Source organism: Ctenopharyngodon idella, chromosome 22, assembly GCF_019924925.1.
Source record: "Ctenopharyngodon idella isolate HZGC_01 chromosome 22, HZGC01, whole genome shotgun sequence".
In the NCBI taxonomy this organism is placed as follows: Eukaryota; Metazoa; Chordata; class Actinopteri; order Cypriniformes; family Xenocyprididae; genus Ctenopharyngodon; species Ctenopharyngodon idella.
The window spans coordinates 24,583,161-24,599,474 of NC_067241.1; the positions used below are offsets into that span (position 1 = coordinate 24,583,161).

The 16,314-nt window shown below is 34.6% G+C and overlaps 1 long non-coding RNA gene across 1 annotated transcript in view; it reads left to right on the forward strand.

Moving 5' to 3' along the window:
- The window catches only part of LOC127505206 (uncharacterized), a 29,762-nt gene extending 15,762 nt beyond the window's left edge, over window positions 1–14,000 (forward strand). The window contains exons 2-5 of the long non-coding RNA XR_007927642.1: window positions 915–986; window positions 1,503–1,565; window positions 9,151–9,187; window positions 11,955–14,000. This is a non-coding gene — a long non-coding RNA (uncharacterized LOC127505206). The remainder of the gene's footprint in view (window positions 1–914; window positions 987–1,502; window positions 1,566–9,150; window positions 9,188–11,954) is intronic.
- Window positions 14,001–16,314: the final 2,314 nt, after the last annotated feature.

The following is a 16,314-nucleotide window of genomic DNA, read 5'->3' on the forward strand; positions in this document are numbered from 1 at the left end:
GAAAGGAACAAACAAGCAAAGAAATAAAAACAAACTAAAAAGAAATTCAAAACATACAAACAGAAAAAAAACAAACAAGAAAGAAACAATCAAACAAACAACAAAACAAAGATCAAAAAAAAAGAAACAAGCAAAGAAATGAAGCAAACATACAAGAAAGAAAGAAACAAACAAACAAAGACTCAAAGAAAGATGATAAATAAGCAAAGAAATAAAAAACAAACTAAAAAGACAGTCAAACAAAACAAACAAACAGAAAAAAGAAAGAAACTAACAATCAAACAAACAACAACAAAGCAGACTCAAAGAAAGAAACAAACAAGCAAAGAAATTAAACCAAAGCAAACAAAACAAACAAAAAACATCCAAACAAACAGAAAACTACCAAGACAGAAAAAGAAAAGAAATATGAACAAATTCATACAATCAAAGAAATAAACAAAAAAGAAGCAGTCACACAAAAAAGAAAGATAAATGAACAAAGAAAAAAATAAACAAGCAAATAAAATATGTTAATTTTCAGGAAAAGCTGCTTTAGCTTTCATCTTCTTGCTCTCTGAATATCTGCACACAACACACACACACTTAGCTTGAAGCTTCACAGCTCTATAAAGGCTTCCTTTCTGTTGCTTTCCAATTCTATTTTCTGATTTTATTTTCACATGAAAAGTTTGTCAGCATATTCCACTTATTTATTCTTAATTTACCCCAAAAAATGTCTGGAAAGTTCCACCCAAAATTGAATAAGACAGGAAAACAAGATGAGGAAAGATGTTGCTTATGTGTCGCTTGTGAGTCTCTAAAGCTAACCACCCACTCCAGCGCTATTCGGCACATCAAAAAGAGCTTAAGTTTCTGATGGAAAGCCAAACATTTCCTATTCCTTTTTTTATGGTCTCTCTCGTCTTCTGCAGCTCTCTCTGTGACCAGCATGGGAGGAAGCATGAAGCAACACTGCAGTGATCCTGTTCCCAAAATGTTTGAAGGTGATTTTTTTTTTCAGAGACATTTACATATTCAACTTTCACTTTGTGATTTTCACAATCCTGCTGTTATACTGAATACTATTCTTTAAAACAGCCCTCTTGCTTGTGTGATATTGTTTAAATATCAAAAATATAAGACACTGAGTAGTAGGGACAAATAAAGGTGCAGTTATTCTGCTTTGAAATGTGCACATTGTCACCTGTAAAAATGTGTGTGCGTTCAGTCGTATAGCAGATGACTCTGTTTCCTCTCCTTTGTTATTCCAGTTTCTTCCTGTTTCACACACTTTAATTTCACACTCAAAAACACAGATTTAAAGAGAGGGAGTGAGATCAACTCTTCATTATTTGTCAACAGGTTATCTGAAAAACACTTGATAGACATTAGAAAGTCAATATATTTCATCAGTGTCTTTAAAACCAAACATGTTAAACAAAGGCAGTCGCTGCTGCTTTACTGTTAGCCCTCAGCACAACATTTCCTATTTCTCAGTCTGTTCCATTTTTTCCCCACAGTTGGAGGATGTTTTTTCCTTTTCCTGGTCACGTATTACTCAACATCACAGCTACCTCAAGGAGGTATTTCCCATTACTTTGTAAACGAAAATGTCCATCATTAGCATTGAGCAGTGCACTGTTGAACCTCAGGCCAAAACAATATGATATGTAGTGGATGTAGTATGTCCGGATTACATTCATACTATACTGTAGAATGTACTTTTTAATGTTCATGAGGTAAGTACTTATTCAAAAGAAGTAGCTACCTAGAGAGAGCTGAATATAATGACTAGGCCTATATTTGTAAAATGTAAAGAAGAGATTTAAACAGTACACGTGTTCAAAAAAGAGCATAAAGCGCTACACTCGGGTCAGATGTGTACAGTGTGAATGATGTAAATACAAAGTTCTGTCATGAAACTCTAGTTGTCGCAGGCTGATACGTAGGTTCTTAACTCAATCTGCTTGCAATCACATCATTCTCTATAGGGCACAGCTGATTGGTTCCTGCTGTATGAGTAGCCAATGAGCTTGTGCTCAACCTTCAAATATTTGATCAGCATTTGAGTTGCACCGTGATTTCAGAAACCCTCCATCTTCCCCAGCTCCACTTGTATAGATCTGCTACGGGTAATTCATGTATGCTATATTGTACAGCAGCGTGATGTGTATGTATTGGCAGTAGTAAATCCCGTACTTGCTCTGCAACAGCAGAAGTAATAACAGCAGTGTAGCAGATCTGTTCTGCCAAGACCAAACATATCAACATATCCATTATGTGTTAAACACTCCGAGAGTTGTCATGACAGAAATTTAATCATCAGCAGTGTTGGGTAAGTTACTTCAAAAAAGTAATTAATTATTAATTACTAATTACATCATCAATGTTGTATTTAAAATACTTTTCTAATTACTCTGTCTGAAAACTAATTTAATGACTCAATAAGTAACTTACTAATTACTTCTTAAAATCCCTATAAACCTTGACTGGATAGACAATAGAAAGGAAACTCTTTTAATAATTTAGTCAAACATGGAATAGTTTAGCCTTTTATAGCTTTTTAAAACATTTTAACTTAACATATACTATAATACTTTTATTTACTTTATAATAGTTAATTTTTTTTTTTAGTAACAAATAGGGATGTCACTATACCAAAAATCTAGTAGTCGGTACCGATACCACCAAAAGTGCACAATACTCGATACCAAAGTCGATACCACGGTAAAAATATATAAAAATACAAATAAAACAATGCTATATATTTTTTTCTAGGTAGGTCTAATAGTAGAAAGTAAAAATATCACAGAAATTGTATAATCAAATATAAAATAGCTCTGCATAGTCATAACTGTATAAATTAAATATACAGTGCCACTTGAAAGTTTGTGAACCCCTTGCAGAATCTGTGAAAAATTTTAACAAAATAAAAGAGATAATACAAAATGCATGTTATTTTTTTTTTATTTAGTACTGTCCTGATTAAGATATTTTACATAAAAGATGTTTACATATAATTCACAAGACAAAAAATAGCTGAATTTATTAAAATGACCCCGTTCAAAAGTTTGTGAACCATTGATTCTTAATACTGTGTGTGGTTACCTGGATGATCTACGACTGTTTTTTTTTTTTTTTTTTTTTTTTTGTGATGGTTCTTCATGAGTCTCTTGTTTGCTCTGAGCAGTTAAACTGAGCTCTGTTCTTTAGAAAAATCCTCGTGGTCCTGCAGATTCTTCAGATTTCCAGCATCTTTTGCATATTTGAACCCTTTCCAGCAGTGACTGTATGATTTTGAGATCCATCTTTTCACACTGAGGACAACTGAGAGACTCAAACACAACTATTAAAAAAGGTTCAAACATTCACTGATGCTCCAGAAGGAAACACGATGCATTAAGAGTCAGGGGTGAAAACTTTTGAACAGGATGAAGATGTCCAAATTTTTCTTATTTTGTTTAAATATCAATTTTCTTCATTTAGTACTGCCCTTTGGAAGCAACAGAAGATACCTACATGTTTCTCGGAGACAAATTAAGTACAATTTACCTTGATCTTCAAATTCAAAAAGTTTTCACCCCCGGCTCTTAATGCATCGTGTTTCCTTCTGGAGCATCAGTAAATGTTTGAATGTTTTTTAATAGTTGTGTTTGAGTCCCTCAATTGTCCTCAGTGTGAAAAGATGGATCTCAAAATCATACAGTCACTGCTGGAAAGGGTTCAAATATGCAAAAAATGCTTAAAATCTGAAGAATCTGCAGGACCTGGAGGATTTTTCTGAAGAACGCTGGGCAATTTAACTGCTCAGAACAAACAAGGAACTTATTAACAACCATCACAAAACAAAAAAAAACAGTCGTAGATCATCCAGGTAACCACACACAGTATTAGGAATCAGTGGTTCACAAACTTTTGAATGGGGTCATTTTAATAAATTCAGCTTTTTTTTTTTGTCTTGTGAATTATATGTAAACATCTTTTATGTAAAATATTTTACTCAGGACAGTACTAAATAAAAAATAACATGCATTTTGTATTATCTCTTTTATTTTGTTAAAATTTTTCACATTTTCACAGATTCTGCAAGGGGTTCACAAACTTTCAAGTGACACTGTAGATTAATCCTTTTTAAAGCTTTTCTTTTGTTGTTTGATTATCATTTATAATACAGACAGCCAATAGTAGACAGTAGCATGTTTTAAAGGCTGCTGTCACTAAGACCTAATGGACGGAGACAATATGCTGTTACACATGCTGTTCACATTAACATAACCAATGCGAATATACGCCACGTTGGTCATTTTGACATAACTGTGTGTGTATTTGAACATTTATGTGTAATAAACCGCGAAAAATTTACACTCGCGAGAGGCGAGGATGTGTGTGTGCTTTGGTTGAGAGTGCACAGACTGAAGACCGTCTCTCAGAGAGCGCGCGCAGTTTTTTCTCTCTAGGACATAGCTTACATTTTACCGTAATGTTCTTGCCTACCTGTGTCAAAAAAGTGAAATAATTGGATTATTTCCATTCTGCAAAACAGCACTCGCTTCTGCCTACATCTTCAGACAGCGACTACACAGCCAACTGGTTTGAAGTCGCGAACTCACGCGCAACTGCACTACAGTTAACGATTTTAAAGAGCCAGCGTTCACTTTTACATTTAGACGACCCATTTAGATTTTAAATTCAATATTGATTTAAACAGAACTGTTGAACTAATTTACAGTATGTAACGCAAGTACATTATAAGCAACTGTAATTAAATTACCTAAAAATGAACAGTAATCCCTTACTTTACTTTTTCAGTGGATAAGTAATTTAATTACAGTAACGCGTCACCCAACACTGATCATCAGCATAGTAGACTTGTATTAACTGCGCATACTCAGTACACCCGATGGACACATGCAAATTGTTTGCAATAATTAGTTTGCCTCGGTCGTTATTTAACAGTCAGAAAAGAACTGGAAAAAACAAGAACAACAAAAAACAAACTACTGGAGATGGCAATAACAGCAGATGGCTACGATGATGAGTGTTTGTGAGGGGGTTAAGAAATGCACGCAAATTAAATGAGTACAAACACATTTTTTATCCCTCATAACTTCTGGTGAGAAATAGAGCATACACTGGACAAACATAAGACTTTCTAGTGCAAGTGTTGACCGCTTGTGTTTGCACATGCTGGAGTATACTTTGAAAGGCTATGTGATCGGCTGTACACATATGCTAAAGCTGTGGTTATATTCGCAATATTTCAGTAATTTTGCTGCCAAAAAAAGGTCCATTATCTATTGTCAATAGTGTTGTGCTTTAGTCTTTGGTTTAACAGGTTCCGAGGAAGCGTGAAGAGAAACACACAACAAAGCGAATCCGTTTCAGGAACTTTACTTAACTTATTAAACCACAGCTTTACAATAGCGGGGGTTTATGCTCTTGCCCAGCGCTGATGGGTTTATATACAACCATCCGCACCGAAGCCTGCGAGCATACTGACGCTAAACATAAAACAAACAGTAAACTAAACCCCGCGTGATGACGTAGCCACATCTGATTGGCTAATACAGAACTTATTATGAATACATGAAATAACAGTAACACAAACAACTTATTTTAATTAACTAACACTATAACAATAGCATAGCAGTGTATGAAGCAAAACTCACACATCAATGTCAATTTCAAAGCAAAATTTGTGTGTAATGTGTGGTAAACTGTGTGCGTTAACTTTTTACTAAATATACATTTGGCATTCGATAGGTGTAGGTGTCATTTCCTGTACATACCTGGTAGGCTATACATACTGTATTCTATATTTGTTTGCAGCTGTGAAATGAGATGTTAGTGGGTGTAAAGGCCGGGACACAACAAGCTGATCGGCCATCGAGCAATGTTGGGCCGTTTTTGAGCTTCGGTTGGCTTCGTTTTTTTAGTGTGTTCTGCACCGTTAGCTCCAGTCGGACACCATTGGGGATTTTTGGGCAGATTCAGCATGTTAAATCAGCATCAGGACATTGGTGAAACAGAGAAAGAACTCTGATTGGCTGTTCAGCTTAGAGAATGAGTCAGTGCATGACAATAAAGGCTAAAGTGATGAAAGTGAGCAAGCGGTACCATTGTTGGGGGTAACGCATTACAAGTAACTTGAGTTATGTAATCAGATTACTTTTTCAAGTAACTAGTAAAGTAACACATTACTTTTTCAATTTACAACAAAATTTACTTTTTCACATTTATTGACTTGCAGCTCTCCTGTCCTCAAGTTGAGAGAAATAAAGGTCAGAGATGTTGTTTGCGCAGTGTGAACATGACGGTTATTGTAGTTCTAGAGTAAATGTGAACATGCATTTACTCAGCTCACTTGCACGAAAACATTCAGTATTCCTCAATTACACAAATATACTTTATGTATTTAATCTCACTTTATTAACCAATGTCTTTGCTGCTGACGTTCAATGATCTAATTCAACCATACTAATAAGCAAAAATTACTTTAGATTAGATTTAGAAGTAAGAGTGTTGAGGTTCCTTTTCCTGTATTCTATTCTTCTTTGATCCAGAATGGCAGCACAGCTGCAAGGTTTGTTTGAGCTGCGCCCTCTACTGTACAGGTGCATTTCCTTCAGCCTGAGGCTTATTAATTTCACTTTTGGTGTGAAAGGGCCTTAACATTTGCCAAAAATAGAACTTTTCTGTTGTTATTAAAAAACAAACAAGCAAGCCGAGCCCAGGAGAGAAAAAGTAATGCAAAAGTAATGTAATACATTACTTTTCACAAAAAGTAACTAAGCAATGCAATTAGTTACTTTTTAGAGAGTAACGCAATATTGTAATGCATTACTTTTAAAAGTAATGGTAACATTTTCTATTAAATTCATTCTTATAATGAATTATAGTCCCATTTATACTTATTTATAAGTAAGTATTACTATTCTATAAATATGTTTATAAAGACTCATTAAGACCTATACTGCATTATGAGAACAGTTATAGTTACATTTATATTATTTTCATAATTATAAGCCATGCATTTGCTTTTTCAATGTGCATGCTCATAATCCATTATACACTGATTTATAAATGATCATATATAAAATAGTTCCAGAGACACTTGTTTGCTGTACCAATTAGTTATTAATAATTATGTCTTTAACAGCTAATGTTTGCATTAGAGATCATGTATGGTAATTTTGATTTGTTAAAATCTACATCTCCTCAGCCATATGGTATTTTTTTTTTTTTTAGGAGTTTGGAATTATAGTATACTTTAAAAATATATATTGTTGCAGTGTTTTGCTAGTATGTAACATTAAAAATAGATTTATTTTCAGCTGTTTGTATTGATTTCTGTTTTTTTTTTTTTCATTATTTTATTACAGAAATTATTGTTCATTAATTACACTTACAAGTAAACAACTTAAAATGTATAATGAGCACATCTTCATGATTTCTTAACATTTACTTTAAGGAAAATTTCATCCTGTGTTTTCACTTTACTTAAAGCCATCAATGATGCATTTATAGAGATTAGTAACCGTATTATTACTCATAATAAGTATTTATAAGAACACAACACGACTATTAATAAAAATATATTTGATTATTTGACAGAAATAAATCTGAGTTAATAAAAAGTCATTGTAACTATAATATAATAACATTATAGCAATGCATCTTTATAAATACACTCATGGAACCATACGACTGACTTATTAATACTTATAAATCACTATATAATGGATTATGAACATTATTGTGCATTAAAAAAGAAAATGCATGACTTATAAGTAATTATAAAAATAATATAAATGTAACTATAACTGTGCAGTATAGGTCTTAATGAGTGTTTATAAATATGTTTATAAAATAGTAATACTTATAAATAAGTATAAATGGAGCTATAGTTCATTATAAGCATGGTTTTCATAGAAAGTGTTACCAAAGTATCTTTCCCCAACACTGGACAGAAGGCTATTATAATTTTATATCATCTTACCAGAGCATTCGAATGCATGGATATTTTCATAATAACATGGGCCAACTGGAATGAAGAAAGTGATCAGCGTGATTGATATTCAAAATGGTACGCAAGCGCTGCTTTTTTTACGGTCCTAGTTTGGGATTCCCTTTTTGGATGACGAAAATAGACTATCGATACCTGCTGATATAGACAGTTATTTACTTACACGCAGGCGCAGAAAGCACATGCTAGTTGACAGTCGGCTTTAGTCCTTTTGATGTGTTTAAACACAGATTTTTGGCCGAGACGCAGTCGACGAGAGGTGACAACACAATCAGCTTTCGTCGCCGCTAGATCTTTGACGTTGGCTTGGTGTGTCCTGGGCTTTAGCTTATCAAGGAACATAAGGGAATGTTCTAGTAGTGTTATGGGTACAGTTGCTGTGCTGAATCTCTGGGTGTTTACTGACCTGAGGAAAAGCCTTGACAACACTGCATCTATGAATGATTCAGACGTCAATAAAACCCTCTAGACCCATCGCTATTATTCTCACATACCTCCCAGTGGAATTTGTGTGTGTGTGCATGCGTGTGTGTGTTTGTGTGCATGCGTGTGTGTGTTTGTGTGCATGCGTGTGTATGTGAGGTTACTGAGGTTCCTTTGTTGGTCCTCAGAGACAGTTACGAGTTTGTATGAAAAACAGGAAACAGTGCTCATGGTGATGCAAAGAAACAGGAGCTTGGGAAGACGGAGAGAGAGACAAAGCTGAGGGAGAAAATGGAGTGTGTAGAGCTCAAATCGTTGTTTGTGTAGCCTATCATCACATACTGTCATTCAAGGCATACCAAAAAATCATTAAAATTAGAATGTATACTTATAAAACATAACTTAAGCCAGTGCTTCCCAGATGTTTTTTATTTAATCATTATTATTTTAAAGAGACAGTTCACCCTAAACATGTAAATGCTGTCATCATTTACTCACCCTCATGTCATGACTTATTTTATTCTGTGAAACATAAAAGAAGATATTCTGAAGAACATTGGGATTCAAACAACACTGGACTGTACTGACTTTGAATAAATAAAAAGCAACATGAAAATCTAGTTTAAAACACATTTAATTTAGGACTTGTCATAGTCATGGTGGTCTGCATGATCAATCCTCTCTACAATATAATTTCCAGTTTTTTGTTTTATTTTTAGGGGTCCAAGCATCGAAGGTGTCTGAGCGTCAGAGACTGTAAGTAATAGAGATCTCAAACTTGGTAGGATGGTTCTAAATCATCCTCACTACTCAGGTGCACAGACACACATCTGTCAGACACTAGGTGGCACTATAATAAGTGCATTTGTGTTTTTTAGTTCATAGCTCTCGAACCAAACGGGTCCTTGAGGTCCACTTTCCTGCAAAGTTTAGCTTCAACCTTAACTCTTTCCCAGCTAGTGTTTTTTTCTTTTTTTTTTTTTAAAGTTGCCAGCCGGCGCCAGCATTTTTGATCATTTTCACAAAATTTTCATGGCCCCCAGAATATTTTGTTGTATGAATATCTGAACATACAGTATATCAAAAGAAAGAACAAAACCTCTGCTTTAAAAAAAAAGCACAGTTTTTTTTTACTTATGATTTTATCAACACTTGAATGTGGGTGTTTCATAAAAAAAACAACATTTTGAACAAATAGCTGAGAAAATTGAATTTTGTCAAAGACTACTTCCAGATCGGATTCAGAACAATGATCAGAAAATAGATGGAGTAGATCGAGTCCATCAACACACCCCCAAAGCTTCACAGTCCTATAACTATTCCTGGGATGACATTTCATTAACATTAGACAGTTTTTGTTTATATGCTGTTAAAAAGTTGTATGATTGCTTTAGCTTACATGCGTGTAATCAATGCTTCTATCACTTGTTTCTGCTTCTTCTTTGCCTATGTTTTGAACAGAGATTCTGTATTCTTTCAGAAGATGCATAATAGCGCCCCCTACCGTATAACAGTGAAAACATAGATTGCTTGAAAATTCCATCAATGCCGTGGAAGTGATATGTCATAAATGATGGAAAATTCCATCGATGACCGGGAAAGAGTTAATCAAACTCACCTGCCTGTAACTTTCTAGTAATCCTAAAGACTTTGATTAGCTTGTTCAGGTGTGTTTGATTAGGGTTAGAGAAAAAAAACAAAACTTTCCTCTGTATCCTTCAATGCCCTTAAATCAGATGATCATATACCCTCAATAACATTCAACTTTTAATGAATGAGTAGGCGTTTACACGACACCATTTTCAAAAAAAAAAAATTGAAAACTTTTTATGCATTTTGGCCATTCATTTACACGACAATGGCGTTTTGGGGTCCTGAAAACACAAACTTTTGAAATCGGGTTTCAAAGTGCAAGTTTTAAAAACAACACTGTTATTGTCTCTGTGTAAACTACAAAAACGCAAATTTGTGAAAACGGTGACGTCATGCGCATACGTGTTATGTGTTTAGCCTATAGGTGCGTAGTTTCTTTACAAAGTGACATTGCCAACTACTCGCCTGGCATGAATAATATAGTGTTTTTAATCGTTTTCGCAGATTCGTGTGAACGAATTGACAATTTTGTCATCTGTACGCGAAAAATGCAAAGGAAGGCTTTTCCGTTTTTAGTACATTGTTATTGTGTAAACGTCCCTTAAGTAATGACAATGGTATATTAATTGGAATGTCAGATGAATGCTATAGGCTAATGCTAATATTGCCACAGGACATGTCCAATTAGGTCTGATAGTTTTCATCAGTGTGAATGGTTGAATAACTTCACATGTAATAAATTAATGTAAAGAAATATATTTGTAGAACCATGGTACACTTACAGTATATCTCCAGAGTTTAATATAAGCAAATATATGTTTAGCAAAAAATATGTGATCTCCAAAATGATTTAGATGTAATGTGCAGATAGGGAGAGAACATAAAGAAGTTTAAATAGATCAGAATATCCAAAAGATAACAGTAACAATGTGGTACAAACATAACAGATTTAATCAACAAAGACAGTAACCGACAAACTTATGAATGAAACATGAGGCTATAAATATAAGAGACAACACACGACTGAAGTAGACACAGGTGAAGTGGAGATTAAACCTAATCCATCACTATGGAAACTAAAGGAAAACAGGAACTAAACCACAGGAATAGTAAAAACAGAAACAACAGAACAAAATGAGCTGCAAAATAAGAGTCTGTGAATGGAATACAACTAGTTGTGATCTTTTTTTTTCATTAATAAAAATATAATTCATTAATAGCATATTATTTCTAAAGCTGCACTTAAATCACACAATACATTTCAAAAGATATGTGACAATTGTATCAACTTATTCACCTACATTTTATTCTGCATTGTTTGTTCATCATGACATTAATTTGTTGCACAAAACTGTTTTAATGTGATGAATTAAAAATAATTTTTAATTCAGAAATCAAAAGCATGCTTAGTTGTATTTGAGTCCCTATATGTATGAATTGCATTTTTAATATATCTATGAATAAATTTATAGATCCAGACACTAACTAAATTAATAAACTCAGCCATCTAAATTATTATTATTATTTTATATATGTATAGAATATGTTTGGTTACTTTGATTTGTGTGCATTTAATGTAAATTAAATAAATAACATTAACATGTATAACAAAACACATATTTAAAAATTTTTTTGTATATGAAGACAAATCCCTAAGAAGATATTTTCCAGGTCTCATATTCCTGGCTGGTAGACACTGATCTCAGTGGTTGTGAGCATGCAGGGCTTGTTTAGACACACCGACGGTCATGGGTAATGTGGACAGTGAGGTCAGGAAGGTTTGGTCTCTGTGGTGTTGAATCTGCTTCTGATGGCCACATATGAAGTGAGGACAGCCACATCAGCCCAGTGGAACGTCCTCCAGTGGTGCACCAGAACCACTTTATATCTGTATATCTGACTCTACCTTTCTCTCTTCCTCCCTCTGAAGGAAGCTCTGTGGTGTGGCGTGTTGCAAGCGGGAGCCCGTAAGAACAGCCGTGCTGACCTGCTGACCACAGATCAGGCCATCCCGGAGCTCTGTGCTATCTCATTCACACTGATTATACCTCACACTGCCATTAGAACAGCTGCCGGATGACTGACCGCTTGGACAGATACTTGTTTGTGTGTGTTCTGTCTATTGATTGCTCATACACACTGCAGAAAAATTCACTTGACACAGGCAAAATACATTTTTGGCCCCTTCTGCCTGACAGAGATGATATTTTAAGTAGTTTATTTATATAGTAATTGTGCTACAGGTTTGTAGCATTAGTATGATAATAATATAATGATAATATTAGAATTAATAATAATAATAATAATTTAAAAATATTATTTCTGAGCCCCCTGGATGTGCGAGCATAGGCACATACCTAGAATCCCTCTTCATACATTTGTTCCTGTATACTACCAGTGTTTAGGAAAGTTACTTTTAAAAGTACTGTATTACAATATTGCGTTACTCCCTAAAAAGTAACTAATTGCGTTACTTAGTTACTTTTTATGAAAAACATTACTTTTTTCTTATCTGGGCTGGGCTTGCTTGTTTGTTTTTTAATAACAACAAAAAAGGTTTTATTTTTTGCCAATGTTAAGGCCCTTTCACACCAAAAGTGAAATGAATCAGCCTCAGGCTGAAGGAAATTCATATTTACGCCTGTACAGTAGAGGGCGCTGCTCAAACAAACCTTTCAGCTGTGCTGCTGAATGTTTTCGTGCAAGTGACATGAGTAAATGCATGTTCACATTTACTCTAGAATTACAATAACCAAGTAACTTAGAAAAGTAACTTAGATATTTTGTTGTAAACTGAAAAAGTAATGTGTTAGTTTACTAGTTACTTTAAAAAGTAATCCGATTATGTAACTCAAGTTACTTGTAATGTATTACACCCACTGTATATTACCATTTAAAAGTTTGAGGTCTATACAGGTGGAGCTGGGGAAGGTGGAGGGTTTCAGAAGAAGTCTTAAAGTGTGCTGCAAACTGCTATGCTAGCCAGCTATTTAAATGTTGAGCAGCAAGCTCTTTGGCTGCAAATGCGACATGAACCAATCAGCTTGTGCCATGTAGTTAACAATGTAAATATCATCAGGTTGTGTTAAGGACACATCAGCCTGCGCCATCTAGAGTTTTATGGCAGAACTTGGAATTTATAATGTTACAAAAGATTTGTATTTCAAATAAATTAACTTTCTATTTATCAAGGAATCCTGAAAAAAAAAAAAAAAGATCACTGTTTCCAAAAATTATGAAGCAGCAACTGATTTCAACATTGGTGATAATAAGAAATGTTTCTTGAGAAGCAAATCGGCATATTAGAATGATTTCTGAAGGATCATGTGACACTAAAGACTGGAGTAATGATGCTGAAAATTCAGCTTTGACATCAGATGAATAAATTACATTTTAAAATTCTTTCAAATAAAAAAAACAGTTATTTTGAATTGTAATAATATTTCACAATATTACAGTTTTTACTGTATTTTTTTTTTTTTTTTATCAAATGCAGCCTTTGTGAGCATAAGAGACTTCTTCCAAAAACATTTAAAAATCTTACCAACCCCACACTTTTAAAGGTGGTTGTCAGTTTCAAAACTTCGCAGTGTTTTATATTGCATTGTATATTTTTACACAAAATTTTAATGCTAAAACAATGTTTATGTTAAAACACTCCACCAGTGGTGAAAATTTGGGGACAATGGCAGATGGTAAATTGTTGGGAGTGTTATTTTTTAATTATATTGTGCAACTAGTGGTGCAGAATTTACACACCTTGAAATTGCATAAATTCAGACATACTGTACAAAACTACAAAATGATATACATACTGTTGCATTGTAGCACTTGTCTGCCACAATACAATTCGATGAACTTGACACTGGACACTGGGATATCTAAGGATCATAAGGTTCCTGCAAATGAATATTACAAGGTGTTGATTTTAACTTGAAACTTGTTGCTTCCTGTATTAAACGGAAATTTATTCATACAGCAGGTGTTTTAGTCTTTTTATCTCTTTTACACACACACACAAGCCTTTGTCTAAACAGACACACACAAGCCTTTCCTGAGGGTCTACTGACAGGATGTTCTCCCTAGACCCAGCAACAAACTTTACGGGAAAACACACACACACACACACACACACACACACACACAGACACACACACACTAAACAAACCGTAAGCACCTGGGGTGGCCTGCACAATCTAAAAACTCTGTTCACATCAACTGCTTGTTGTTTTACCATACAATTTTTGATGCTTATTGATTCATATTGTTCCAGTCACAATCTTACACCTGTTAGATGTATTTCTTTTGATCTCAAGATGCCTCTGTGTGTGCTGTTTCACAATGGAGTCCATCTATATTTGATATTATGTCTAGACAGTGTTATCACAGCTCCTCATCTCAGCAGAAAGGAAAAGGTCTGCAGAGCCTATACTCATTATACTTTTGTGTACATGTGTGAGAGATGATTAATGGAGACTATAATGCAAGCAGGGATTTGTTGTGTCTTTTGCATAAACGGTGTAGCCACCGCTAAAATTCACAAGGCCTGGGATGTTATTTTTATGTGTCGGTCCCCTCTGCCTTGGGCCTAATCAGTCGGTTCGGTGAACGTTATATCACCAAGTACATGTTTCTGTATCACATCTTTGTTGATCCTGGAACAACATTCCCATCAACCAATCAGATTTGAGGGACAAGTTTAGAGTTTATGTCAAGTTTAGGCTTACAACCAGGGTTAGATGCTTTTACATCAGTGTTATTCACCTGTCATTTCCCTTTGATAGGGATTAGGGATAAGTTATGGGTAGAGTTAGATTAGGGGTAGGGATAGGGATCGGACGTTTTTGGACAGGAATGTTGTTCCAGGATCAACAAAATATGCTGATCCAGGATCAGCGGTGACCCAGTATTCACTGCATAGTAATCCATATTTTTGTCTTGATTCCAATTAAAAATATCTAAACATACTTAAAACAAAATAAAGTTTAAAGCAAAATTGTGTGAGAAAATGTACTTATTTATTTTCAGAAAAGGTTTTCGTTTTTATTAAGTAAATATAGGCCTTCAGTACCATTTAAAAGTTTGGGTTCTGTACGATTTTTTAACGTTTTTGAAAGAATGTGATGTGTTTTGCTCAAGAAACATTTATTATCATCAATGTTGAAAACAGCTGTGCTGCTCAATATTTTTGTGGAAACCATGATATATTTTTTCAGGATTTTATGATGAATAGAAAGTTCAAAAGAACAGCATTTATTGGAAAATAGAAATTATTTTGTAACAATGTAAAAGTATTTACTGTCACTTTTGATCAGTTTATGCTGAATAAAAGTATTTATTTTCTTTCAAAAAAAAAAAAAAAAGAGAAAAGAAAACAAATCTTGACCCCAAAGACAGCAGTGTATCATGTTTCAAGTTTTTTTTTTTTTTTTTTGACTGGAAATCAAGACAAAAATACAGAAAATTATTTTTGCAGTGCTATAACATAGAGGATCTTAATCGCATTTTGGCGCAGGACAACATCTTATCATGTGTTATTATGTTTTATAGCCCAGTCTGTCTCTAATCATCTCCACTGCTGACGTGGTGTGGAGTTTTACTCATTTAACATCACATCCCTTTTCTGAAGCCAAATTCTAATGAAATATACACAGTGACACGGATGAAGAGGTTTGATCTTGAAAGGATACTTTGAAAAGTGAGGTCAGGCAAGGCTGGATGAAGATTTTTGAGAGAGGACCGTGATGCACTGCTCTCCCCAGCAGAGGGCATTCTGGGCCATATGGTGACTGTGAGTGTGGCATATGGACAGGGTGGATGGTTCATCACCAGTCCAGATTCATTATAGTTGGACGTAACTTCTCCACATCCTTTTTTTTTTCACACTCTCAGTTACTCTCAGTTTCCTCATTGTAAACCTACAATTACTATTTCAAGTCCTTTCTGACCCGAAGTGATGGAGAGAAAACTCTTATCCTTTTGGCAGTATGCCACTCTGTCTCATTTGTCCTCTCTGTCTCTCTCTCTCTCTCTCTCTCTCTCTCAGTTGTTGTGTTATGTTGTGTTAGACTGGACAGGCAGCTGCAGCAGAGCTGATAAGAGCTCCTGACCTTGGCAGATGGAGTGACTCCTAGAGAGAGCTAATCATAGAACTTCCTCCTCCAGAGAGTGAGAGAGAGAGAGAGAGAGAGAGAGAGAGAGAGAGAGAGAGAATGAATATATATATATGTGTGTGTGTGTGTGTGAGTGAGAGAGAGTGAGCAGGTGTACATTCTAATGTTAACCACAGT